This window comes from Arachis ipaensis, chromosome B4 (assembly GCF_059453495.1).
Source record: "Arachis ipaensis isolate K30076 ecotype BB chromosome B4, ASM5945349v1, whole genome shotgun sequence".
Taxonomy (NCBI): Eukaryota; Viridiplantae; Streptophyta; class Magnoliopsida; order Fabales; family Fabaceae; genus Arachis; species Arachis ipaensis.
Window position 1 is genome coordinate 88,644,629 of NC_142439.1, and position 17,337 is coordinate 88,661,965.

The 17,337-nt window shown below is 37.2% G+C and overlaps 1 non-coding gene across 1 annotated transcript; it reads left to right on the forward strand.

Moving 5' to 3' along the window:
* The first annotated feature begins 13,917 nt into the window (after positions 1-13,917).
* On the forward strand, positions 13,918-14,024 carry LOC148568286 (small nucleolar RNA R71). The gene has a single exon (XR_015881595.1). It is a non-coding gene; the product is annotated as a small nucleolar RNA R71 (small nucleolar RNA).
* Positions 14,025-17,337: the final 3,313 nt, after the last annotated feature.

Here is a 17,337-nt window from a genome sequence, read left to right on the forward strand (position 1 = left end):
TCTTGAGGTCCGAAAAGTCTAAACCTTGTCTGTGGTATTCCGAGTAGGATCCGGGAAGGGATGGCTGTGACGAGCTTCAAACTCGCGAGTGCTGGGCGTAGTGACAGACGCAAAAGGATTACTGAATCCTACTCCAGTATGATCGAGAACCGACAGATGAATAGTCGTGTGCTGACAGCACATTTTGGACCATTTTCACTGAGAGGACGGGATGTAGCCATTGACGACGGTGATGCCCTACATAAGCTTGCCATGGAAAGGAGTGAGAATGATTGGATGAAGACAGCAGGAAAGCAGAGGTTTAGGAACAAAAGCATCTCTATACGCTTATCTGAAATTCTCACCAATGAATTACATAAGTATCTTTATCCCCTTTTATATTTTAATTATGTTTTAATTATCAATTCTCTATAACCATTTGAATCTGTCTGACTGAGATTTACAAGGTGACCATAGCTTGCTTCAAGCCGACAATCTCCGTGGGATCGACCCTTACTCACGTAAGGTTTATTACTTGGACGACCCAGTGCACTTGCTGGTTAGTTGTGCGAAGTTGTGACAAAGTGTGTGAATTACGTTCCGAGCACCAAGTTTTTGGCGCCGTTGTTAAGGATCACAATTTCGTGCATCAATCATCTGTCCCAGATAGAACCAGTAGAAGGGGCGTCCTCCCCCTCCATTGAGATCTCTGAAACCTTTTCAGATGAGCAACTATTTGCCATTCAGGAAACACCATGGTTTGCAGACATTGCAAACTATAAGGCTGTAAGATTCATACCCAAAGAGTACAGCAGTCAGCAAATAAAGAAATTGATTTCTGATGTAAAGTACTACTTATGGGATGAACCATATCTCTTTAAGAGATGTGCAGACAGAATAATCCGTAGATGTGTGCCCAAGGAAGAGGCGCAAAAGATCCTATGGCATTGCCATGGATCACAATATGTAGGACATTTCGGAGGTGAGCGAACAGCCACTACGGTCCTCCAATGTGGTTTCTACTGGCCTACTCTCTATAGAGATTCCCAAGAGTTTGTACGTAACTATGACAGTTGCCAGAGAGCTGGTAATCTGTCTCATGGTTACGCCATGCCTCAACAAGGGATCTTGGAGATTGAGTTGTTTGATGTATGGGGTATTAACTTCATGGCGCCTTTCCCACCATCATACTCAAACACGTATATTCTGGTGGCAGTAGACTATGTATCTAAATGGGTAGAGGCAATTGCAACACCCACTAATGATACTAAGACAGTGCTGAAGTTCCTCCAGAAACATATCTTCAGCAGGTTTGGTGTCCCTAGACTACTAATCAGTGATGGGGGCACTCATTTCTGCAATAAACAGCTTTACTCTGCTATGGTCCGATATGGAATTAGCCACAAGGTAGCAACTCTATATCATCCACAGAACCATGGGCAGGCTGAAGTCTCTAATAGAGAACTAAAGAGAATCCTGGAACGGACTGTAATTGCCCGTAGAAGGGATTGGGCAAAAAGCTTGGACGATGCTCTGTGGGCATACAGAACAGTGTTCAAGACTCCTATAGGAACCTCTCCATACCAGCTTGTGTATGGCAAGGCCTGTCATCTGCCCGTGGAACTAGAGCATAAGGCCTACTGGGCAACCAGGTTCCTAAATCTAGATGCTAAGTTAGCTGGAGAGAAGAGATTACTCCAGTTAAATGAGCTAGAGAAATTCAGACTCAATGCTTTCGAAAATGCAAAAATGTACAAGGAGAAAGCAAAAAGGTGGCATGATAAGAAACTGTCATCCAGAGTCTTTGAACCAAGACAGAAGGTTCTGCTGTTGAACTCTAGGCTCAGATTATTCCCTGGGAAATTAAAATCCCGGTGGAGGGGACCATATGTGATTACAAGTCACCATATGGATATGTGGAGCTTCAGGATATTGACTCTGATAAAAAGTTCATTGTTAATGGATAGAGAGTCGAGCATTATCTTGAAGGCAATGTTGAGCAAGAATGCTCAAAACTGAGACTAGATTAAAAGCTCAGTAAGGTCCAGCTAAAGACAATAAAGAAGCGCTTGCTGGGAGGCAACGCAGCCATTAACAAGGTTTATTTGTTATTCAAATAATAATTATATGAGTTTGATATAAATTATCTTCAATGTTAATTAACAATTGCAGGAGTTCATAGAGTTACAGAAGAATTCAGAGCATAATGCAGAGAAAAAGAGCTTACTGGCACAAAAATGCCAGTAAGGGGTATTGTGGGCGTTAAACGCCCATAATGGGTACCATTCTGGGCGTTTAACGCCAGAATTGCAGCATCCTGGGCGTTTAGAAAAATGCCTAGTGATAAAGGCTTTCTGGCGTTTAACGCCAGCCAGGGTACCTGGTTGGGCGTTAAACGCCCAAAAGAAGCAACAAATAGGCGTTAAACGCCAGAATGAGTGCCATTCTGGGCGTTTAACGCCAGGAATGTGGAAGGGAGGAAGTTTTGTTTCCAACTCAATTTTTTTTTCAAATTTTCATAGTTCCATTCAAAATTTCTTGCAAAAATACGTTACAAATTATCATATTTCAATTTCAATTTCAAAAAAAAAATAAAAAATAAAATAAATTAAAAATAAATTTTTCTTTAATCCTAAAAAAATCTTTCTCAAATCTTCTTCAATTCCTTTTCAAATCTTTTTCAAAACTCATCTATCTTTTTAATTTCTTCTCAAATCTTTTTCAACTCATCATATTATCTTTTCAAACGCAGATTTATGTTTTTTAAATCTCTCATATCTTTTCAATTTTAAAATTTCATCTTTTTCATATCATATTTATCTTTTACAAATCTTATCTTCTATCATATCTTTTTCAAAATTTTCGAACCCACCCCCTCCCTTATAAATTCACATTCGGCCTCCCCCTCTCCTCCATAATTCGAATTTGACTCTCCTTTTATTCCTCTCCTTTCCTTTCTTTTGCTTGAGGACAAGCAAATTTCTAAGTTTGGTGTGTTTTTCGTGATCACTGAGCTAAGCTTCACTAAGATCATGGCTCCTAAGGGAAAACAAACCACTTCAAGAGGCAAGAAAGAGAACACTCCAAAACCACTTTGGAATCAGGAGAGGTTCTTAACCAAAGAATAGGCAGACCATTACCACAAAATAATGTGTCTAAGGTCAGTGATCCCGGAAGTTAAATTCGATCTGAAAGAAGACGAATATCCGGAGATCTAAGAGCAGATTCGAAACAGGGGCTGGGAAATTCTAGTTAATCCTGAGCCAAAGGTGGGTAGAAACATGGTTCAGGAATTCTACTCAAATCTGTGGCAAACAGATAAGCAGAGAATGACTGGAACCGCCTTCTATACCTTTCGAACCATGGTCAGAGGAAAGATTATTTACTTCCACCTGGACAAAATAAGAGAGATCTCCAAGCTGCCTCAACTACAAGATGATCCAGAATCCTTTAATAGAAGAATAGTGAGATTTGATAAGCGCTTGGACCAAGTTCTAGAGGACATGTGCATTCCTGGAACCAAGTGGATAACCAACACAAAAGGTCCCAAATCAACTCAAGAGAGGAGATCTCAAACCAGTTGCTAGGGGCTGGCTAGACTTCATTAGGCGTTCTATACTGCCCACCAGTAACCGCTCTAAAGTGTCAAAAGAGCAGTGATGATCCACTGCATTATGCTGGAAAACGAAGTGGAGATTCATCATCTGATCTCTTGTGAGCTTTACACAATTGCAAACAAGAACTCCACTGATGCCAAATTGGCTTACCCAAGCTTAATCTCTCTACTATGTAAAGATGTTGGGGTAAAGATGGGAGTGGATGAGTATATCTCAGTCGAGCACTCAATCACCAAAAATTCAATGGAAGGACAACAAGTGCAAGATAACTCCATCAAAAGGAGGGCACATGAGTTCCTCCCAGAAATCCCTCAGATTGACTACTAGACCCACCTAGAAGCATCTGTCACCAAGCTGCAAGAAGCTATGGATCAACTGAAAGAAGAACAGCAAGTTCAAAATAGCATGCTCTGCAAACTGCTGAAGGAACAAGAGAAGCAAGGGCATGAGCTACAGGAGCTGAAGCGCCAGAAGCTGTCTCTTGAAGGGCCAGACACCCCACAGATTGAAGGAGCATCCATCTCTCAAAATAAAGGTTGTTGAGTCCTAATCTTAACTCTGTGATAACTTTTGCTATTAGAGATCTACCTTAGGAGTCACATGAATAATAGTAATTAGTATCTTTATTTTTTTTTTATTATCTCCAAGTAAGCTATAATTTATTTTTCTTATCATCATTAAACATGAATAAAATAGCAGATTTTTTAGCATAATTTATATGTGGTGGCAATACTTTTTGTCTTCTGAATGAATGCTTGAACAATGCATAATTTTTGATAGTGAAGTTTATGAATGTTAAATTTGTTGGCTCTTGAAAGAATAATGAAAAAGGAAAAATGTTATTGACAATTTAAAATTCTGGCCTAAGCGGATAAACCAAGCTGTCCCTAAACATGTGCTTGTGGCGTGAAGGTGTCAACTGAAAAACTTGAGACTGGGCGGTTAAAGTCGTGGTCCAAAGCAAAAGAGTGTGCTTAAAAACTCTGGACACCTCTAACTGGGGACTTTAGCAAAGCTAAGTCACAATCTGAAAAGGTTCACCCAGTTATGTGTCCGTGGTATTTATGTATCCGGTGGTAATACTAGAAAACAAAGTGCTTAGGGCCACAACCAAGACTCATAAAGTAGCTGTGTTCAAGAATCAACATACTAAACTAGGAGAATCAATAACACTATCTGAATTCTGAGTTCCTATAGATGCCAATCATTCTGAACTTCAAAGGATAAATTGAGGTGCCAAAACTGTTTAGAAGCAAAAAGCTACTAGTCCCGCTCATCTAATGAGAATTTGAGCTTCATATAAAACTCTGAGATGTTATTGCCTCTTGATTTTCTTTCTATTCTGTCTTATTTATCTAGTTTCTTGAGGACAAGCAACAGTTTAAGTTTGGTGTTGTGATGAGCGGATATTTTATACGCTTTTTGGGAGTATTTTCATATAGTTTTTAGTAGGATTTAGCTACTTTTTAGTATATTTTTATTAGTTTTTATGCAAAAATCACATTTCTAGACTTTACTATGAGTTTGTGCATTATTCTGTGATTTTAGGTATTTTCTGGCTGAAATTGAGGCACCTGAGCAAAAATCTGATTCAGAGGCTGAAAAAGGACTGCAGATGCCGTTGGATTCTGACCTCCCTGCACTCGAAATGGATTTTCTGGAGCTACAGAAACCCAATTGGCGCGATCGCAATTGCGTTGGAAAGTAGACATCTAGGGCTTTCCATCAATATATAATAGTCCCTACTTTGCCCAAGTTTTGACGACGCAAACTGGCATTTAAACGCCAACTTCCTGCCCTATTCTGAAGTTAAACGCCAGAAACAGGTTACAAACCAGAGTTAAACGCCACAAACAGGCTGCAACCTGGCATTTAACTCCAAGAGAAGCCTCTACACGTGTAAAGCTCAATGCTCAGTCCAAGCACACACCAAGTGGGCCCCTGAAGTGGATTTCTGCACTATCTATCTTAGTTTACTCATTTTCTCTAAACCTAGGTCACTAGTTTAGTATAAAAACTAATTTTAGAGACTTACTATGTACCTCATGACAATTTGCATCTGAACCTTGTATCTTCAACGGCATGAGTCTCTAAACTCCATGGTTGGGGGTGAGGAGCTCTGCTGTGTCTTGATGGATTAATACAATTACTATTGTTTTCCATTCAATTACGCTTGTTTCTATTCTAAGATATTCACTCGCACTTCAACATGATGAATGTGATGATCCGTGATACTCATCACCATTCTCAACCTATGAACACGTGCCTGACAACCACTTCTGTTCTACCTTAGATTGAGTGTGTATTTCTTTTGTTCCTAGTTCACGAGTTTGATTACCTCTCCTGACAACAGAGCATTCAAATCCGTGAGATCAGAGTCTTCGTGGTATAAGCTAGAATCAATTGGCAGCATTCCTGAGATCCGAAAAGTCTAAACCTTATTTGTGGTATTCCGAGTAGGATCCGGGAAGGGATGACTATGACAAGCTTCAAACTCATGAATGTTGGGCGCAGTGACAGTGTACAAAAGGATCAATGGATCCTATTCCAACATTAGTGAGAACCGACAGATGATTAGCCATGTACATGGACCCTTTTCACTGAGAGGACGGCTGGTAGCCATTGACAACGGTGATCCACCAACATACAGCTTGCCATGGAAGGAGACCTGCGTGCGTGAAGAAGAAGATAGTAGGAAAGCAGAGATTTAGAAGACAAAGCATCTCCAAAACCTCAATCTGTTCTACATTACTACATAACAAGTATTATTTATTTTATGTTAATTACTCTTCATAAACCCAACCAATTTTATTATTAATTTCCTGACTAAGAATTACAAAATAACCATAGCTTGCTTCAAGCCGACAATCTCCGTGGGATCGACCCTTACTCACGTAAGGTATTACTTGGACGACCCAGTGCACTTGCTGGTTAGTGGTACGAGTCGTGAAAAGTGTGATTTACAATTCGTGCACCAATATATACACTAATTAATAATTTATCACACAATTGCAACTCCCCAGCAACGGCGTAAAAAACTGGTGCGTGACAGAAGTTAGGCCAATTAAGAGATTGTAATATAAAAACAGCGTTGCAAGTATAGCTCTTAACCAGCTAAAATCCACCTCACCAATTTAGAAAGGTGTCACAAAAATTTAGAATAAAAATACTGGGAGTATGAGTCCCAGGTCGTCTCCCAACGAGTTGCAAGAAAGGATGCTATTTTATTAATAAGGAAATTTCAAGAGAGTTTAAGTTGGATAATAAGCTATTAAATAATTGTAAATTAAAGCAATAAAAACTAAGAATGATTATTAATATTCTAGATAAAAGCCTTGACTGGGGGAATGATTAATTGGAAGTTCTATCCTTGTTGGGGTCTCTTAAGTGTAGTATTAAAAAGGTTGTTGTTTTCACTTAGTTAACCCTTACTAAATAAAGGAAAGTCAAGTGATTGAGCTAACTCTTATTCGCAAATCCTAGTCCTCTCCCTTGGGAAGGTTTAGCGTTAGTAAATACAGAACTAGCCAACAACTTCCAACTTAATCAGCACTTAAGCCTTCCAACTCAAGTGTCTCCTTTTAATCAATCCCATGTCAAGTATGGAGTCTACTCCATTGACATGAATATAATGCTCATAAAAATATAAGAAGAAGACATGATAACTTAAATAAAATAGGGATTCAAAAATTAATTAAAAGTAAAAGTAATCCTTTGCACTAACAATCTATGAAAATAATCCAATTACTACTTTAAACAAGACTTAAGAATATGGAATAAATAAAAGAGTAAGCAAGGAAACAAACTAGAATAGTATCTTCAACGGAGGTAATAACTCTTCAATATCCAAAAGCAAAAGCAATAAACTGGGAATATAAAGAGAACCTAGAGGAAGAGTAATCCTCTCTAAATTCAAATCTAAAAACCTAAAAACTATCCTAATGAGAATGTATCAATGTGTCTAAAGTTTTCTGTTGAGTCTCTGCATATTCCCTGGCTTTATTCTGTGTTTCTGAGTCGAAAACTGGGTCAAAACGCGGCCCGAAATCACCACCATCATTTTCTGTTAATTCTGCAGATCGCGCAGGTCACGCGTACACGTCGTCCACATATGCGCGTCATTCAGTGATTTTCCTTGTCACGCGTACGCGTTGTCTACGCGTTCGCGTTATTTGTCCAGACTCCAATCCACGCGTACGCGTCAGGCATGCGCACGCGTCGCTGTAATTTTCTCCATTCCGCGCGCTCGCGTGATCCATGCACGTGCGTCGGTGTTCGCTGGTCATCTCCTTAGTTTCTTGTGTTCCTTCCATTTTTGCAAGCTTCCTCTTCATTCTCTAAGCCATTCCTACCCTATAAAGCCTGACACACTTAACACACGGATCACAGCGTCGAATGGTATAAAGGAGAATTAAAATACATAAGTTAAAGTTCTTTAGGAAGCAAGTTTTCAACCATAAAACTATACTAGGAAGGAGAATGTAAAATCATTCAATTAGTATGAATAAGTGGGTGATGGCTTGATGAAACCACTCAATTATACACAAGATAAACCATAAAATAGTGGTTTATCAGTAATGCATAGTAGGGTATCAAAATTCACCAAAGCTATAAGTCCCTTGATTTCAGCACCACCATTGATCACAGCTTCTTTAGCAGAAATAAGCTCATAAAGCCCCAAAAGCAAAGACATCTAATTTAGGAGAAACTCTACCATATATATACCTGCAAATAAAAGAATAAAATGGTTCAATGGTATAATTGAATTTGATCCATTAGGTGCATGTTCTGTTTTGCCATGTGAATGTGTCAATTTAAAGTAACAAACATGATTCATCATACTCTGGTGGCTATCGGTAAATACCCAGAGATCACACGAGTTCACTCTCTTTAGACTATCGTGACAAAAGGGGCACGATTGGGATTTTGTTCTCCTAAAAAACATGTCATAAATGAGATACAGTGATTGATGCAGCTGCAGCATCAACTCTTTAAGTTTGGTATGCAATTGCAAAAGAATGATCAATGTAAAGACCCAAAACACGAAGTAGATATATTATCATGTATCGAACCAAATTTCAATCGGATGATGATAATGGATATCTAAAATTGAAGACAATGTTTTTGATGAATCATATAAGAACATATTGCAAACAACTTAAGCACCAATATTGCCCTTCATTGCCTTCTTTCTCATAACAATATTCTAGTGCTAATCAACAACTAAGCATGAAAGCACCCTAAACACTGCCAAATAACATTCAACTGCAACAATATATTGATGGAGAAGTACAAAGAATCATGATGCAGTAGCAACCAAGAAAGAGTGGGTACCATTCACGGTAACGTTTCAGGCACATAGCATGGATGCAGTTAGGCAACACAATCTTACTATTCACTTCCATGCATATTCCATATTCTTCTCTTTCAATGTCTATATCAGAATGTTGTTGATGATCCTCACTGTCTCTTTTTTGATACCTCTCCATACAAACAGCTTTCTATTTCTTATCCCCTGAATCTGCAACCCCTTTCTGAAGTTGTAACAAAGACAGATAAATTACCGCTGATAAATGCAAAAACTCAACAAATATTCTAAATTAGCTGACCCAAAGATGCAAAACAACTTATCATACAACAAAATAGAGGAAAAATACCATAGAATTCTCTAATGCTAGCTTTTCTTTCATGAGTAGACATGGTAGTTGTTCCATCCACATATATCTGCACCATGAGAAACATTTTTTAGCTTATCCCAATTTAACTCTTGAACAACACAATAAATTATATGAAATTCACCACTTTTACACTTTCTCCACTCTTCATAGAGAACAGTAATAAGAAAGTAGAAACTGCGAAGATAGAAACTATATCAACAGCAACAAGAAGATAGAAACTGCGAAGAAAAATTGATAAACCTAAAATTGGCACAGAAAATTGAGCCCTAAGCAACAAAATCACAAAATCAGATTATACTTGAAATTCACTAAGGGAGCAAACGCGACAAGAGCGGCGGCGGAAAGAGCTCTGTGACGATGGCGATGAAGGGAGCAGACGTGACGAGAGCAGCAGAGGGAGCTCTGCAACGATGGCGACCACGGGAGCAGACGTGACGAGAGTGACGACGGAAGGAGCTCGTGCGAAGCAAGGGATGATAGAGAGATTGTGCGATGCGAACGGCGGCAACGGCGGAAGAAGCTCGTGCGACCAGAGAAGAAGCAGCTAGTGAGGAAGAAGCTCGCGTGTGAAGTGTGAATGAACGTGTGTGAATTGTGAATGAAGTTCAAGACACTAGGGTTAAGTTAGGTTTACATCAATATTTTCCTACCGAAAATTTTAAATTACAGACGGAAAATTCGTCTGTAATAATTTAATAAAATGCACCGTTTTGTCTATTTAATTACAAATGGATTTTTCTGTCTGTACCCATTTTTGACGAAAAAAATTAATTTTTCTAACAGAATTATCGACGGATTTTTTTACATCTGTAATTTATGCTAATTCATTTTTTTTGTTTTCCGACAAAAAATCCCTCTAAAATTCCGTCTGTATTTCCATGGGATAAAATCTGTCAGAAATATCCGTCTGTAATAATTAGTTTTCTAGTAGTGATTGTTTCAATTAGCTCACTTACCCAAATAGCCTTACCTTTTATCTTCCTTTGTTAGCCAACTTTAAGCCTACGATTAACCCAATTGTTCTTAATTTTAGCACATTACAAGCCTTGAAGCGAAAAACAATAAATGGCCTTAATTTGGATCCTTGATTAGCTTAGGCTAGTGAGTGTGTATCATTCAAGTGTGGAAAAACTTGGGACATTAGTTGGAAAAAGGTGTCTGTTGTATCTTTATTGAAGATCTTGGGAATTGGGTACATACTCATGTGGTAATTAAATGTAAAACCATATGCATTGATACTTTTGTATATACTTTATTGCAAAAAGAAAAAAAATGAGAAAATAACAAAGAATATATATATATATATATATATATATATATATATATATAAAGAAGAAAAGAAGAAAAAAGGAAAAGCAATAAGAAGGGGACAAAATGCCCCAAAACAAAGTTCAATAATAATCAATGCATATGAGTTGTGATCAAGAAAAGAGAATGCATAAGTATTTGAAAAAGTGAAGAATGGGTAGTTAGGTTAGCTTTGAAATTGTATAGGTTGTCATAGGTTAGGTGGAAAGTTTAAGTCAATCAAGATTCAAATTCTAGCCCACTTAGCCATATGAATCCTAACTTGACCCTAGCCCCACTACAACCTATGAGAAAGACCTCATGATATATGTATAAATGCATTGAATAATTGTTGATTGTTAGATGAAAAACAAATCTTGGAAAACATGATTAGAAGAGAATTGAGTGAATCAACCCTATACACTTGAGTGATTAGAGCAGATACACATCCGGTGAGGGTTCGATTGCTCAATTACATGTTTTCACCCATGATCATCACTTTTCTTGCAAGTTTGTATAATCTTTAATAAATCAATTCAATTGTGGTTTGGCTTGGTTGTTAATACCTTTAGCCCTTATGCTCATATTGGTTTTCTTGGGAATTGATTTATTTTGACTAAGTAATTGCATTCAATTAGATAGTTGCATGTAAGTAGATTGCATATAGTTTAGTTGTATTGAATAAATGTTGATACCCTTTGTTTCTTTCTTGATTTAAGCATGAGGACATGCTTGGTTTAAGTGTGGGGAGATTTGATCACCACTATTTTGTAGTACATTTTGTGCTTAATTTAGGTGGATTTTATCCACTTTTTCCACATTTATTCAATGAATTAATTTGTTAATTTTAATTCACCTTTGATTCCACTAGCCCTTGATGCGTTTGTTAATGAATTTAGGTTGAAAAGACTACGAATGGATCAAAGGAGTGAAGAGAAAAGTATGCAAGTGGAGAAATCATGAAAAATCAAGGATTTAGAGTGCTTACACCGATGCGCACGCGTAGCAAACGCGCACGCGTGGATATGGAGTCACATGGCGACGCGTATACGTGGATAGCAAAATGTCAAGCGACGCGTACGCGTGACCCATGTGTACGCGTCGATGCTTGCACGTGACTTCATTAAAGTGAAACCGCTGGGGGCGATTTCTGGGCTTCCCAGGCCCAGATCCAACTCATTTCTGAGCCTATTACATGCAGAATTCAAGAGGAGTCAAGGTAGGGATCACATAGTTTAGTTTAGAGTTAGTTTCTAGAGAGAGAAGCTCTCTCTTCTCTTTAGAATTCGGTTAGATCTAGATTAGGATTACTTAGATCTAGGTTTAATTCATGCTTTGATTTACTTTTCATCTTCAATTCCTTGTTCTTCTACCTTTGCTTTCTCTAGTTTAGCATTTTATTCTTGTAATTTTTTACTTGTTGTTGATGCACTCTTGTTTTCTCTATTTTCCTTTAATGCAATTTATGTTTCATGTTCCTTTATTGTTGATTTGAATTGTTGTTGTTTAATTCCTTGCAAGTAGTAGTTGTAGATTTATTTTTCTTGCAATTTTATTTTGCTTTCCTTTTATGCCTTCCAAGTGTTTGATAAAATGCTTGGAAGGATGTTAGAATAAATTTTTGTGTTCTTGGCTTGGGATGGTAACTTAGGTGAACTTGAGTTGCTAATGTCCAAGTGTTGGTAATTGGTGTGCATTGACTCTAGCTTTCCCTAGATTAATTAGTGAGAAGGTTAGGACTTATGGATTAGGATTGGTGTAGTCCATTTGACTTTCCTTTACTTGTTAGAGAATGACTTAATGAGATTAATCCTTGCAATTATCATGTTGTATTTAGTGACAAGGATAACAATCCTTGACCATCATTTCTTGCCAAGACCTTTTTACATTTGAGTTTCCTTTACTTTCTTGCAATTATCCTTCATGTTTCTTATTCAAAACCCCAAAAACACTTTACCATAACCGATAACAAGAACATTTCCCTGCAATTCCTTTGAGAGATGACCCGAGGTTTGAATACTTCGGTTATTTTTTTTATTGGGGTTCGTACTTGTGACAACTAAATTTTTGCATGAAGGATTTAAGCACTCTAAGGGTGTGCTTTGACTGGTGTTTAACGCCAGCTCTATGAGCTCTTTGGGTGCTGAACGCCCTTGCTGTCCACCCTCACTGGTGTTAAACGCCAGTCCCTCTATGCTTTTGGGGGTTGAACGCCCAATAGGGATGTCCTTGCTGGCGTTCAATGCCAGCTTCCCTGGGTGTGTGGGCGTTGAACGCCCAGCGAGGGGTTCCTCACTGGTGTTTAGCACCAGAAAGGTTGCATGGTTGGGCATTAAACGCCTAGTGAGGGGTTCCTCACTGGCGTTCAACGCCAAAAAGCTTAGGTCTTTGGGCGTTGAACACCCAGCCAGTGCTCCCTGGCTGGCATTCAACGCCAGCTCTGTGGCCAGGATGGGCATTGAACACCCAGTGAGGGGTTCCTCACTGGCATTCAGTGCCAGCCTTGCTGCCAGATTGGGCGTTGAACGCCCAGTGATATGTCCTTCACTGGCGTTCATTGCCACCCCCATCCTCCTCAGATTCGGCCTCTATCTCCATGGTTATGGCCTTACACTTTTCTTTAGGATTTACCTCAGTATTACTAGGAAGAGTTTCAAAAGGAATCTCAGGGATCTTCTTGCTCAGTTGACCAATTTGCACCTCCAAGTTTCTAATAGAGGACCTTGTTTCATTCATGAAACTTTGAATGGTCTTAAAGGGGATGAAAACCAAAGTGACTATGTCAGAGAGGTTTTGCTTAGAGGTTTCCATATTTCCTTGAGAAGATGGGAATGGTGGTCTGTTATTGAACTTAATCTGGTTCCTTCCACCTTGATTGTTATTGAAACCTTGCTGAGGTTTCTGTTGATCCTTCCATGAAAGGTTAGGATGGTTCCTCCATGAAGGACTGTAGGTGTTTTCATAGGGTTCTCCCATATAGTTCACCTCCTCCATGGTGGGTTGATCAGGATCATAAGCTTCTGTTTCAAAAGAAGCTTCCTGAGTACTGCCAGCTGCAGTTTGCATTCCAATCAGATGCTGGGAGATCATATTGACTTGCTGAGTCAAGATCTTATTCTGAGCCAATATAGCATTCAGAGTATCAACTTCATGAACTCCTTTCTTCTGAGAGGTCCCATAGTTTATTCCTTTTAGAATTTTACATGAATTGGTTATTTGCAACCATTTAAATGAGTTCTCTATCTTCTGTAGGTGTTTTCTTCAAGTGGAGTGATCCACCTGCAGAGCTGTCCAATGAAAGTTTGGATATCTTAGATAGACCATCATATAACACGCCTATGATAGACCATTCTGAGAGCATGTCAGGAGGACATCTCCTGATCAATTTCTTGTATCTTTCCTATGCTTCATAGAGGGATTCACCTTCTCTTTGTCTGAAGGTTTAAACTTCCACTCTAATCTTGCTCATCCTTTGAGGGGGAAAGAATTTAGCCAGAAAAGCATTACCCAGCTTTTCCCAAGAGTCTAAGCTCTCTTTTGGTTGGGCATCCAACCATAGCTTAGCTCTGTCTCTTACAGCAAAGGAAAAGAGCATCAGCTTGTAGACTTCATGATCTACTCCATTAGTCTTTACAGTATCACAGATCTGTAAGAACTCAGCTAAAATCTGATGTGGATCTTCCATTGGAAGTCCATGGAACTTGCAGTTTTGCTATAGAAGAGAGACTAACTGAGGCTTAAGCTCAAAATTATTAGCTCCAATGGCAGGTACAGAGATACTTCTACCATAAAAGTCAGAGGTAGGCATGGTGAAGTCACCAAGAACCTTTCTGGCATCACTTTCAGGTTCGGCCATGTCTCCTAGTTCTTGTTCAAAACTTTCTGAAAGGTCTCTTCCAGAGTGTTGTGCTCTAGCTTGATGTAGACGCCTGATGAATCCATATTTGACGATATATTTTGGTTTGATTTGAGTGGATTTCATCATATAAACCCACATTTATTCATCCAAATAGCATACTTTTATTTTTTCTCCCTAAATTGGACTTAAATGTAAAAACATGCACTTTTGTGCTTAAATTAGTGAATTTTAATCCTACGTTTATGCCATTCGATGCCATGACATGTTTGTTGAGTGATTTTAGGTCCTAGAGGCAAGTTTGGCAAGGCAAAAGTGGAAGAAAGCATGTACAAAAGGAGAACACGTGAAGAAAATAAGGGGGAAGCACACAGTCATGTGTGCATACGCAGAACACCTTGTGCATATGCACAAGAGAAAATTTCAGCATGTGTGCGTACGCACACATCTGTGCGTATGCACAGGTACCAGTGCGTGACTTCATTAAAAAGTCACATGGCTCGCGATTTTGGGGCTCTTTTGGCCCATTTCTGGAAGGCTGAAGCTGAAATAGAAAGGCTATATGAAGGGGCAACAACCCTTGCTCATTTTTAGATTAGGAAAACACATAGTAGGAGTAGGAGTAGTGTAGTATACAAGATTCTCTCTTAGGGTTTTAATTAGGTTTTAATATAGCATTTTATAGTTCAATTTTGATCTTGAATTTTGCTTTCTCATTTTAAGTATTTCTTTAATTTTCCCTTTTATTACATTTCTTGTTCTACACTTGCTCCTATTTCAATTTCTTATATATATTATATATATTATAATTTTGAGTGTTGGTTAATAAATTTGATGTTTGATGGTTTTTATATGTTTATTGGATTGCCATTGTTGATTTTGTTCATTTGTGGTTCATAGTTTTCATCATTTTCCCAATTTTGCCATGTTTTATGATTATGCCCTCTATGCGTTTGATGAAATGCCAATTTTAGTTATGGGGTAAATTTCCACCCCTTGGCTTGGGGGAAGTGAGTATATGGATTACTAGAGTCATAATGTCCAACATTTAGTGATAATTCTTAGGTTGCTACTTGTTATTGTTTCCACTAACGCTAGCTTCTTACTAAGGCAATTAGTAAGTTAGTTAGGATTTGTGGATTAATAACAATTATGCTCTCTTGACTTACTCTTCGATGTTAAGGGTAGACTAAGTGAGATTAATCCATCAAAATTATCATAGTTGTGGTTTTGGGAAGGAAGGAATTCCATAACTCATCTCAAGTCAAGGTTCCATTTATGTTTTGAACCACTCTTCACTCATTTTATAGCATTACTTGTCCATATTACATACATAGTTCTTTTATTCCTTTATTAATTTATTAATTGCAATTTTGATCGTTCTTTTATCTCTCTATTTGTTTCCTTCAATCATTGAAACCCCTTGCTTATTACAACCAAAATTTTGCACTCATAGGCATTAGTTCCTAGGGAAGACGACCCGGGAGTCTAAATACTCTCAGTTAATTTGATTTGAATTGTGACATCCTTTGAATTAAAAATTTGATTTGAGCATTACTTGTTGGCTTGGAACTATACTTGCAACGGAATTATTTTGTGAAAGAATTCTAAGTCGACCATTTTGCTCTTTCAACACCTCCTTAGAGTCTTCTCAAGTTCAGGATCAGGAGTCAAGAGGGAAATAAACAAGAAAAAAAAAGAAAGAAAGAAAAGAAGAAAGCTTTTTGTGCTACTTGGACCAAAGAGCTTCTAGTGAGATGTGAAGAAAGAAGAGAGAAATAAAAGTGAAAATAGAAGAAGCGAGGGAAGTATACTCTGAAAATAGGGGATATGAGTTTGAATAAATAGAAGTAGAAAAGAAGAGAAGTAGAAATAAAAGAGATAAATAAGAATTAAAATATTTTTGTTTTTATTTATTAATTAATTAATTTTCAAAATTTAAGGTTATTAATTTAAAAAGAATTGAAAATTAGTTAGTGTATTTTCGAAAAAGAGAAGAGAGAAATAGGAGGGAGGTTTTGAAAATTAAGAAGAGATGAGAGTTAGTTAAAAAGTTTTGAAAAAGAGGAGAGAGAAGATGAGTGGTTAAGAAAAGATTTGAATTTAAAATAAAATAAGAGATAAGATAAGAAAAGATTTGAAATCAAAATCTGAAATTAGAAAAAGATAACATAAGAAATTTAAAAAGATTTGAAAAGGATTTTAAAAAGAAAAGATTTGAATTTTGATTTTGAAAAAGATAAGATTTTTAATTTTGAAAAGATTTGATTTTTTGAAAACTTAAAGACTAAGATTAGATAAGATAAAAATTTTAAATTGAAATCTGAATTTTTATTTAAAAATTTCGAAAATTAAGTAAAAATAAAAATAGAAAAGATATTTTTAATTTTTTTTTTGAATTTAATGATGAAAGAGAAAAACAAGTAAAAGACACAAAGCTTAAAATTTTTAGATCTAATGCTCCTTATTTTTGAAAATTTGGAGGGAAAACACAAAGGAACATCAAACTTAAAAATTTTAAGATCAAAACACAAAAAGACTGAAGAACGCTTTTGAAGACTAACAAGAACACAAAGAACAGGACTCAAAGACTTTAAAGAACACAAGAACATAAAAAGAACACCAAACTTAAAATTTTTAGAAAACCACAAAAAAATTTTCGAAAATTAAAGAAAAATAACGAGAAGACACCAAACTTAGAAACTTGACACAAGATTTAACCAAAGAAACTATTTTAAAATTTTTTTTTTGAAAGAAGGACTTATAGGGGACAAAAATTTTAACCAAGAAAAAAATAAAAAAGACTCAAATAAAAGAAGAAGGTGACAAAAAAGATAAAGGTTTTTGGTAAAGTTTTGAAATTTTTGTAATTGAACAAAGACTCAAACCAAGAACAAAGATTAAACAAAGAAAATAAAAT